Consider the following 11,137-nt stretch of genomic DNA (forward strand, 5'->3'; position numbering starts at 1 on the left):
TCAATGATATAAAGGAGAAAACTCTGAGCAAGTTGCAAGGTTGGAAGGGGAAGTTGTTGTCTCATGCAAGGAAGGAGGTCCTCCTGAAGGCTGCAGTGGCTCCAATGGCGAACTTTGCAGGTTCCCACTTCAAGCTCCCCTCCTCTTTTCATGATGAAGTTAAAAAATCCTCGGTCAGATTCTATTGGGGTGTTTCTGAGGAGAAGAAAAATATAAATTGGATGTCTTGGTTTAGGTTGTGCAACCGTAAATGCAGAGGGGGGTTAGGTTTCAAAGACACAAGGCTGCAGAATCGAGCTCTTCTGGCAAAAGCGTCCTGGAGGTTATGGTCCTCCCCTGGTTCCCATTGGGCTAGATTCCTAAAATCTATCTACTTCCCACACTGTGATTTCCTCCAAGCTAAGATTGGGAACCGCCCATCTTGGGGTTGGAGAAGTCTTTTAATTGGGCGTGAGGTTTTGTTAGAAGGGCTTATGTGGAAAGTTGGAAATGGGGCTAATATAAACCTTTGGGAAGATAGATGGATCCCTGCTCTTCAGGATTGCAAGTTGACTTCTCAAAAGCCGACTGGGCGTATTATTATGAAGGTAGCAGATATTATTGACCCGGTGACTCGTAGATGGAGGGAAAATCTCATGCAAGCTATTTTTAGTCCTTCTGAAATTGCTGCTATGCTTCAAATCCCTTTGAGTTTCTTTTCATCGGAGGATAAATGTGTTTGGGGAGCTACGAAGGATGGGAAGTTCAGTGTTAAGTCTGCCTACCGCTTGTTAGCTCGTATAGAAGAGAGGAATTTGGGGAATAAAGCTTCTACTTCTAAAGTTCGTCATTGGGAGCATGTCCCTAATGAGGTTTGGAATCGAATCTGGGCTATTCATACTCTTCCAAAAATCAAGTCTCTTTTATGGAGAGCTTGCAATGAGGCCTTGGCTACAGGCGAAGGGCTGTTATCTCGGCAGGTTAGAATTGATCCTAGCTGTCTGAAGTGTGGTGCCTCCTCTGAGTCGAGTGATCATATCTTATTTGACTGTCCTTTTGCTCGAAGTGTGTGGTTCGGTAGTCCTCTTCATTTTACCCCCCCTTCTAATAACCCGGGGCTAGCTGACTGGATCAAAGGGTGGGACGCCTGGTTTAAAGAAGATAAAAGAATGGCCAAGGAATCGCTTTCCAGAGCTTCTTTTTTGTGTTGGTACCTGTGGCGGGTGAGAAATGATCAGGTCTTCAGCGGTAAGGTGTGGTCGCCCTCAGATGTCATCCTTGTAGCTGAGAAAGCTTTCTTGGAATTCACCTCGGTTGAGCAACGACAAGGTAGCTCTTTTGGGGCTAGACCGAATGTCCCTCCCCCTAGTCGGCTTTGGGAACCCCCTCCAGTGGGTGTGGTTAAACTGAATTGTGATGCAGCTCTTCCTAAAGGTGCTACTAAAGGAGGGGTGGGAGTGATTGGTAGAAGCCACTCTGGTGCTCTCCTTAAAGCCCGTTCCATACCCCTTCACTTTGGCTCGGCTGTTATAGGGGAGGTCCTTGCAATTAGATGTGCTCTATTGTTAGCCTTGGAGATGAACTTTGAGAACATCCAGGTGGAATCAGACTGCTCTGATGCGATTGGTTTTCTTGTTGGTCGGAAAACGCCGGGTTAGGAAGTGGAAGACCTTGTTGCAGATGTATTCAGTCTTTCGGCTTCTTTCTCTTCGGTTTCCTTTTCCCTTGTTCCTAGGGCTATGAATGTGATCTCAAATGCCCTAGCTAGGAAGGCCTTGTCTATTGTGTGTGTGACAGACTGGCCACATTCAACACAGTGGCTTCAACATCTCTGTGGGGCTGAAGCTGCTGGTTGTACACACCCCTTTGCTCAATAAATTTCCCATTTACCAAAAAAATTTTCATTTTCCTCTTCATTCAAAATTATTTTTTCCCCTGAGAGTTTGGCTTTTTCACGTCTTTTCCAGAAGAGTTTTTAATGGGAAGGCACCACAAGCACCAGCACCAGTTCCACCGAAGACCAAAATAGGGAACTGATTATTCCAACCATGTTTATTAGGTCTTCAATTCTGCAACGACTGATGTCTAAGGAGACCTCACCTCAATTTTGGTGCTTTATTTTTGTTAAGTAAATAAACCTATTTGGGTTGTAATTAATTAGTTCCTTTGTTTGATGTTAGGAACTAATCTCATAAATTAATAAAAGAATAGCCTTTATGGTCTTGAAATTATTCGTCGCGGTAGTACGGGAGGGTGTACACATTTTGTCTCGTGCATTTATAATTGAACATTAATTTTACCAAAAGAAAAATTAAAATTAGAGAAATAGGTAAAATAAAAAAATTATAATTATCCCATTTTCTAGGATGAGCTGTCTACGTCACACTGTAGTTTGGATAGAGTCTAAATTTTGTGGATAAGTAAGTCTCAAGGAAGCTTTAGATCAATCAGAGTTCATCAAGTGGTAAAATAAAACTTTTAAAACCCTTATGACTACTGAAATATAAAAAGATGCATGCCAACTTATGAGTGGATATTTTATTGAATTAGGTCATACATTTTTATTTTTTTTTGTGTGTAATCCAATTATAGACCTATCGATAAATGGTCAAAATTACAATGTTATCCCACCATGTCCACCATGTGGCTAAAATTGGTGAACCACCCTGCTAAGTTATGAGGTTGGTATGTCTAAAGCAACTTTGCATTTATTATTATTGTTTTTTTATTGCTTCCATATTTTCATTATTTTAATCCATTTTAACCCACATAAATTGATAATATAGTCAGTCCAATTCCAACCATTAGATTAAAAAAAAAAATCCTTTGAATTGTTAAGGGTAAAATTTTGTGCAACATTTCAACAATATGCCCCCTTCCCAATTAGTGGATTTTCTTCCATCAAATTATTAGTGGAGGATTGAGTTTACCAATATCGCACTTGGATAGATAGAGGACCATGAGATTTTTCCTATTTAATTTTCTTATAACCTCTTTTTTTTTACCCTAAGTTTGTGAAAAAAAAAAACAATTATAACCTAACTTTTTGGCCCTTTAGTATATCACATTTTCCCCGTGAGGGTAATCTTGTCATTTCACATGGACAATAACAATTTTTGAAAATGACATAATGATAAGTCAAGTTTAACTTTGAAAACCCTTTTTATTCCTAACGAAAATAACTTTTAGGAATAAGACAAACAGCAATAGAGAAAAAGAAAACCTAGGTTTTAAGTGTTCTCTCTCGTGTTCCTCATATTGGGTTGCGACATCACGACATTCCCTCTATTAATGAAAGAAAAGAACGTTCTACGGCTTTTCCTGAATTTGTCATGTCAATTTTTTTAAGGAGTATCATATTCTTATAAATCCACTTTTGTCTGGTAAGTTGTTCTGTAATCCATTACGGATTTTTTTCTTTTGATATTTAGTAGGCTTTTGGCATTGAGTAGAGAGAAGCTATGTAATCCCTTTATTGATTATAATGGAAAGTTTTACCTAATCAAGGTTTGTGGTTTTTCCTTTTTATCTTAGAAGATTTTTACGTTAAATATTGATGTGTTCTTCTATGGTTGGTTTGATTTGTTTCAGTGTATTGTTTGTTTTTACATACTTGGTTTTCATTGTATATCCATTAACTTGCACATAGATGAAAAATGATTTTTTTTTTTTTTTTTGTTGTGATGAGAAAAGAAAGATATATTAAGAGGAGAGTTAAAAAAACAACGTCTGTAACTGTACCTAAGCAGGCATTACGAGCCATATTTTTAGCTAAAGTTAAACATAACCTACCTATCACAGTCCATAGTAAACTTTACACCTTGGGAATGGTTAGAAATATATAGAAAGTCTTTAAACAAAAACCATGGCCACGAGCATTTGGTTGGAGATGGAAGAGTATCAGTAACCAACTTGTGATCCACCCATACTTCTTTAATCTTCAACTCAATACCGGCCGCTCAATCACAACCTTTGCGGATCACAAAAAGAACAGCTACCAACTCTGCAGTGTTAGGGAGAGTTCCTGTATCAAAAAACTTTAGTCTGCCATGTAACAAAAAGACATAGGACCATCCTGCTGTAGTTAGTCCTATGTTAGAGTATCTTGCACAGATTAAAACAGGGAAGTTAAGCATGGGAAAGGTGAAAGGCAAAGGAGAAATTGACAAGTCATCACAGTTATTGATTACACCCAGGGAGGAAATCGGGGGGGGAATATGAAGATCAGACAGCCATTTGTAAACATTTTCTAAAACCTACCCTGAATCAGGCATTACCAAGGCCACAACCGACTTGTTTCTAACCATCCAAATAAAATAACAGGTAATGAAAAAAACGCTAAAGAACCATAAGAGCATACATTTGTCCGTCTTAAAATGAAGGAAAAAGAAGAAACAAACAGACTTAAGATTATCCAGATCCAGTGAATCAGTTTTTAATCCCAAAGGACCTCCCGCCCATATGTGTTTGACCCAATCACAAGATAAGAACTGGTGCCATGAGGATTCAACACCAGTTCCACGAAGAGCACATGTAGAGTCAATCTGGATCCATTTCGAAAGAGTGGCCTTGGTGGGTAATCCTGCATTTAGTAAACGCCAAATGAAAATCTTAAATTTCGGATGAATAGGAACTTTCCAAAAGAACTTCCACCAAGAAAATTCAACAGCAGAAACGTTAGCACAAAAAGTAGAAGTAAGAGTATGAGCAGCTAATTGTGTTGTTAAAATCCTGTTCTTAGCTTTGATACAGGACCATTTATCAGCTACATTAGAAATAGTGATGGAACTGAGGAAAGTAGTTAAAGATTGCCGGATACAAGCATTAATCCGGGTGAAATCCCAGTTGGTATTTCGTGCTTTTGTCAGTGGAAGTTAAAGCTAAAGGGTGTTACATAGAGAGATTACCTGACAAATTGGGGATCCATTTATCATACCAGAAAAACGTGGTAGAACCATTACCAATCTTTTTTATCACTAATTTTTCCAAATCGGGTATGATTGAAAAAATGCTATTCCAAACCCATGGGCCTTTCTTGGCTCTTGTTGAAGGGTCAAACAGCGAATGTTTGTTAAAGTACTTCCCCTTAATTAACTTGGCCCATAGTGAATGAGACTCCATGAGCAATCTCCAACCCAGCTTTATCAGCAGAGCCTTGTTGTGGATTTTTGCTTTTCGAAACCCAAGACCACCATACACCTTAGGGGTACACATCTTATCCCAAGAGATGAGAGCAGATTTTTTCTTTGAGCCACTATTTTTCCCCAACCAAAAATTGAGAAACATAGAATCAATTTGGTGGCATGTCTTTCGAGGAAAATGGAAGCAGTTCATTAAAAATGCAGGGGTCGAAGCCAACACTGACTTAATCAAAACACTACGTGTCACACCCTGAAACCCCCTGGGAGGATTCGATGGCTGACCCGAATACTCGATGTATTCGGAGACCACCAGGATCCAGATGCAGTATAAACATACCAAAAGCATAGACGATATTAAAGGAAAGCATAATATATCGATCAGAGTGCGCAAGAGTTAAGATTTACAAAAGTTATATTTACATCATTCATAGTTAAGTCGTTCACTCCCTGAGTTATCATGAAACTAATCCACAAGGCCCAAAACTAACTATTCAAATATATACAATGGTTTCACCCACCAAAGGAATAGTTAGAAGGTCACAATAGTATGAGTTCTCAGTCAATTGCATCATTTAAGAAAGGACACAGTAATCACACGCACAACCGGGACCATGCCCCTCAGTGTCCAAATCAGCATAGTCATCTCTTCCCTCATCTCTCGGCTCAAAAGAAATCCTCCCCGACACAGTCACCTCCACCTGCATGATCATCTAAAAAAAAAGGATATCCACGGGGATGAGCTCTACTGAGCCCAGCAAGTAAAGATAAACCATGCATGCATTCACAAGCAAAATCCTTTGTGCATGAGATTCAATTTTAATCTTAATTCCACCTAACAATAATGCCTAAGTCTCTAAGCTTGTGCTACAGCAACACCTTAGGTAGCATCCCCTCCGTTGGCGATGTCAAACCCGAGTTCCGCTGGGAGCCTACCGGTCCCGGTCCTCAATCGGACATCGTCGGTCCCAGTACCTCCATTGGTAACGCTGGCTTCCCGGTTCTCAATCGGACATCGCCAGTTCTAGTACCTCCGTTGGTAACGCTGGTTTACCCAACAAACCCCCGAGATTTAGTCCTTTGTCATAGTTCTGGTCCTCAATCGAAAATCGCCGTTCCCAGTACCTCCGTTGGTAACGTTGGTTTCCCTAGGGAGGACTATCCAACACGTAAACCCCTGTTAGTAAGGGTTGTAGCACCAAGGAGTGACATTCCTAGCCATGTGTAATCTAAATGGCATAGTACAAGGTGTACAGTGCTCCCGCATCTCATACTACGGCACACCATACCTCTTGTTTTCAAGCTGACTAAGGCATCTATTCTAACATGACAGAGATTTACATTACAACACATTCCATCATCACATCCATATCCATTCACAATTCCATAATCCATATGTTATAAACAAAAACAAATCAATAGAACAGTTTCAAACGATACATAAGAACAATTTCTCATACATATGCATGATACCTAACAAAACAACTAAATGAAATAAACATTCCCAAAAAAAAAATCAATTGTCTATCCCCACTCACCTTTCTATGTTTGCGTTTGCGAGATTAAAATAGCCCTTAAGACGGTTGTCGATAGGTTTTGATGACCAAATGATTAATCCCTATAATTATTAAGTCATTCACAAATATTAGAATATGCTTGAATGTTGGTAGGATCTTAGGATAGCCTTAGAATTAGGTTAGAATAGGTTTAAAATCAAATTTAGGTTTAACAGTGGTTACAAGAATTTAAAGGGAAAAATGGGGTTTTGTATGGAGATTTCAGATTACTTTAGAAGCAGAACTGGGTAATGTTTTCTTTTAACAAAACGAAACCCTATGAGTCTAATTTAAAATTGGTATTAATGAAATTACGACCCACAGTGCAGGCAACGTTGGATGCAGCATCGGACTCAACTTGGGTTTGCCTCCGATCTTAAATCCGACCCGGCCAGAGGGGCAGGCAACATCGGATGTAGCATCGGACTTAACCTGGGCATGCCTCCGACCTTAAATCCGACCCAACCAGAGGTGTAGACAACATCTGAGGCAGCATCGGACTCAACCTAGGCTTGCCTTCGACCTTAAATCCGACCAGACCAGCGGTGCAGACAACATTGAATGCAACACTCATATATTTTATTATCAGAATTGAAGTTAATTCATAGCTTAGGAAGGATTCTTAAGAAGAATTTCATTAATTCTAAAGTTTACTTAGAGCTTGAAAGTAATAGGATGAGTTCTATAAATCTTGAATTTACTGGGCAATTGAAAGTAAGGAAGACATAGAATGGATTCAGCAAGGAATTGCCAAGGAAATTGTGATTAAAGAAGAGAGTAGAGTAAAGATGAAATTATTACCTTAAAGCAACAATTTGGAACTCCAAGAATTCTGCTTCTTCCTTTTTTCCACTTTTCCTTCTTCCCTTCTTCTCTTCTTCTCTTCTTCTCCTTCTTCTTCTTGTTCTTCTCTTTTCTTTTCTGTTTCTAAGGTTTACAATAGTAGTGGTAGTAACGGCGAATGGGTTTTGTTTGGTTTAGTTAACCCATTAACACATCTAACTAATTTTATTATATTATTAAAAGGAGAAAAACCATTGACACCGATATGATACCGATACGATACATACCGACACGACCCCTTTTTTAAAAAAAGGAATTGTCTCGAAATGTATCGATTGATACGGGCCGATATGATACGTACGATCGATACGTATCGATACCATCAATACATACAATAAAGGGTTCAATGAGTGGTTTAATACGTATTCGATATGTATCGATATGTATTGGCCAATACGGGCTCGATACATACCGATACATCATCAATATGTATCGATACGCACCGATACATACTGATACGTACCGATACCATCGATGCATTGCATAAAAAAGCCATTTTCACTGACAGATTCGATACAATTCCTAATATAACGAAAAAATGAAGAAAAACTCTCAACCAAGAGTCTAAAATCTTGCATTTAATTTTGGTTTGTCTCATTTTTAAACTAAAAAACGAATGAAGGAATACTACACCATCATCCAATACTCTTCATGGCTATAGACGATTATAACATGTGAGAACCTTCATCTTTTATAACAATTTTAATTTAATGCACTTGTTTGATTATACATTATTCACCATTTTAGGTTTTATGCATGACACTTATTATATATTGTTTATTTATATTATTTTTTATTCCAAAAATACATTTCCATGTGTTCCAAAAGTACATTTCCATGTGTATCTTGACCATTTCTATGCGTATTTGTATTATTCGATACGTATCTTCAAAACGATACGATACGATACGTCTCTTAAAATCACCCGACCGATACAATACCCGATACCGATACTTTAAACCTTGGGTATAATCCTGGGCACAGTTCCTAACGTTACTGTTGTTCCTAGTAATAGAGGGTCTTGCTACCAGGAGCAATAGGAAACTCAGAGTTGCGTTTGGAATCTAACTAATGCTTTTTTCTTTGGACAACTGTCCAGACATGCATATTTTAATTCCCAAATAGGATAAACAAAGTATCCTTTGATGTGACAGCAAGCTCCGGTGATGTAGAAGCAGCACCAGAATATAAATGACAAAAGATGAAATTAATTAAATTTGGTTTATCAAAACAATTAAAACAAAAATCAAAGAGACTTAATATTAAAAGAAAAAAAAATTCATAAAGAACAAAAAATTGAGATAGAGAAAATATAAGTCGAAAGAAGAGAGGTAATTTTTTATAATGTTTACACTTCATTCTACTGTAGAGATTCATAAAGAACACAAAAAAGAGAAAGAGAGGTACTTGTTATTATGTTATTGAAACTTCATTCAATTGCAGAGAGAGAATATTTCTTTTAAAAATTCATGTGAGAGAGAGCAGTTATGCAGCTTCTCAATGCATAGGCATGATTCTCACCACCTCCCAAACCCAAATATTCCAGTGTCCTCTGCCCATTTTCTGCTATCGTCACTGTAACACAAACATAAGGACCAAATTACTTCAGGAGATGGAGTTAACTCTTCATTCTTCAATATTACAAAGTAAAACCAAACATTGATACAATAGAATGGTCAGGAAAGAAGAATCCAATTCATAAGATCTCATTGTCGCGCACCAATAGCGCAGGAGAATAATGGGAAAGTAATAATTTCCTGCTGCTTCTTCATTGATTTAACAACCATTCTCATTTCATCTTCCACCTTCAAAAAAAAAAATTCCCATCTTGCTTGAGATAATAAGCAGATCACCTATGCAAGTTCCTAAATATTATATCTTTATCAGTGGGGGAATCTTTAAGATCAAATGCAAGCAAACATAGGTTGTGTTTAATATCAAGTTTCCAAATCTCAACTCACTTTGCAAAATCCATTGGCTCTTCGTCTACTTGCAACTACGAACTCATTTTAATATTCATTTAAAAAAAAAGGAACAACTCAAACAACAAATGAGTGAAAGATAATGGCAAGAATTATAAACAGGGAAGACAAATTCATTGTATTTAAAATTGATTGATTAAGAAAGATTGAGTAGCACCTAATAGTATTATTTAAATCCATCATAGGCACACAAGTCTCAAGGAATGCAAATGGTTCCACACAATTACTGCTAAAGGAAACCATCAAAAGTCGACTTTCATTTGAAATCAAATAACAGAAAAAACAATAACAGGACACAACCAACAAATAATGTATGAAACTTTATTTGGAAAAAAATAATTTCAGTCAACAAATGCAAAAAACAATAGATGGATAATTCACCTAAAGCATATATACAAAACCAGAACATGAATCAAATAGAAGATGATAAATCATGATCTCATACGATTAGTAATGATAAATCCTGATCTCATAGAATTAATAATCATCAATTCAAAGGCAAAAGAAAACCCAAAGAAACAGAGTACTATGCTAATTATTTCAAAGCAATAACACAAACATCCCAATTCCACAGAGAAAAAACAAAAAAATCAAAATACCATACCTAAAGTAGGAAATATTTGCAATGGTCATTTGTAAGTAAGTGCCTGAGAAGATTTGATAATCTAATGAAGATCCGTATCCATTAGTTCATAAACCAGACAAACATCTTGAAACTTCTCCTATGGATAGGCATCATAACATCCTTCAAACCAATCACAGTGACATGTCGTAGATGTCAAAGGAATTTCAGTTCCCATAGAGCTCTCAGTGCATCAGAACGATTCTCAAAGGCATTGTTAATCTTCTTAGTTGCAACTTTCTCATTCGTTTCCCTAGTGATAGAAGAGCACACTATACCATAAGCTCCTCTTCCGATGGACTTAATGGGCACACATTGTGTGTCAATCTCGAACAAGGTTTGCCACATCAAATAGTGATGTTTCCCTTGGGATCCCATTCCATAGGGGGAGCTCAACCAGCGTAACCATTTCCCTGCAAGTTGATACAATCCTTAATGATCAATCAAAAAGATGAAGAAACGATTGTGCGAGAGCAGCAATTAATTTTGACATTTAGAGATCCTTCTTCATGAAGGATTGTATATATATACCCCTACATAATCAATCATGTAGCACCAGACACCTAGATTAGAGAATTTGAGGCCCTCATCACTGTGATAAAGTATGTGGGATTGATTACCTGACATAGAAGCAAATGCTTTCTCAATTGCAGGGCAATCAGTGAAGACGCCAGGCCAGATACCATAACCAAACACTAATGAGATTGAGAGAGTGAATGCTTAAAATTTTAAGCAATAACCTACAGTTGCTAGTCTTAGGAGTGGAAAGAAACGATAAATTAATCTGTACATGAAATTCTAGTTCCAGGAAAAATCAATCCTTGGTTTTGTGGAAAGGGATATCTGGGTTCTCCTGCTGGACCAAGCCCCACTATAATGTTTGTAATAAGTCCTGCCTCTATGAAATCCGACATGTTCACCATAAAGCTCTTCATGCAGTCACTATAAACCTTCTATAGAAATTGATACCCATGCTTCAGCATGAAAATGTCATAAAAAAACAGTTCCAACAAAAAA

Source organism: Telopea speciosissima, chromosome 11 (genome assembly GCF_018873765.1).
Source record: "Telopea speciosissima isolate NSW1024214 ecotype Mountain lineage chromosome 11, Tspe_v1, whole genome shotgun sequence".
Lineage (NCBI taxonomy): Eukaryota > Viridiplantae > Streptophyta > Magnoliopsida > Proteales > Proteaceae > Telopea > Telopea speciosissima.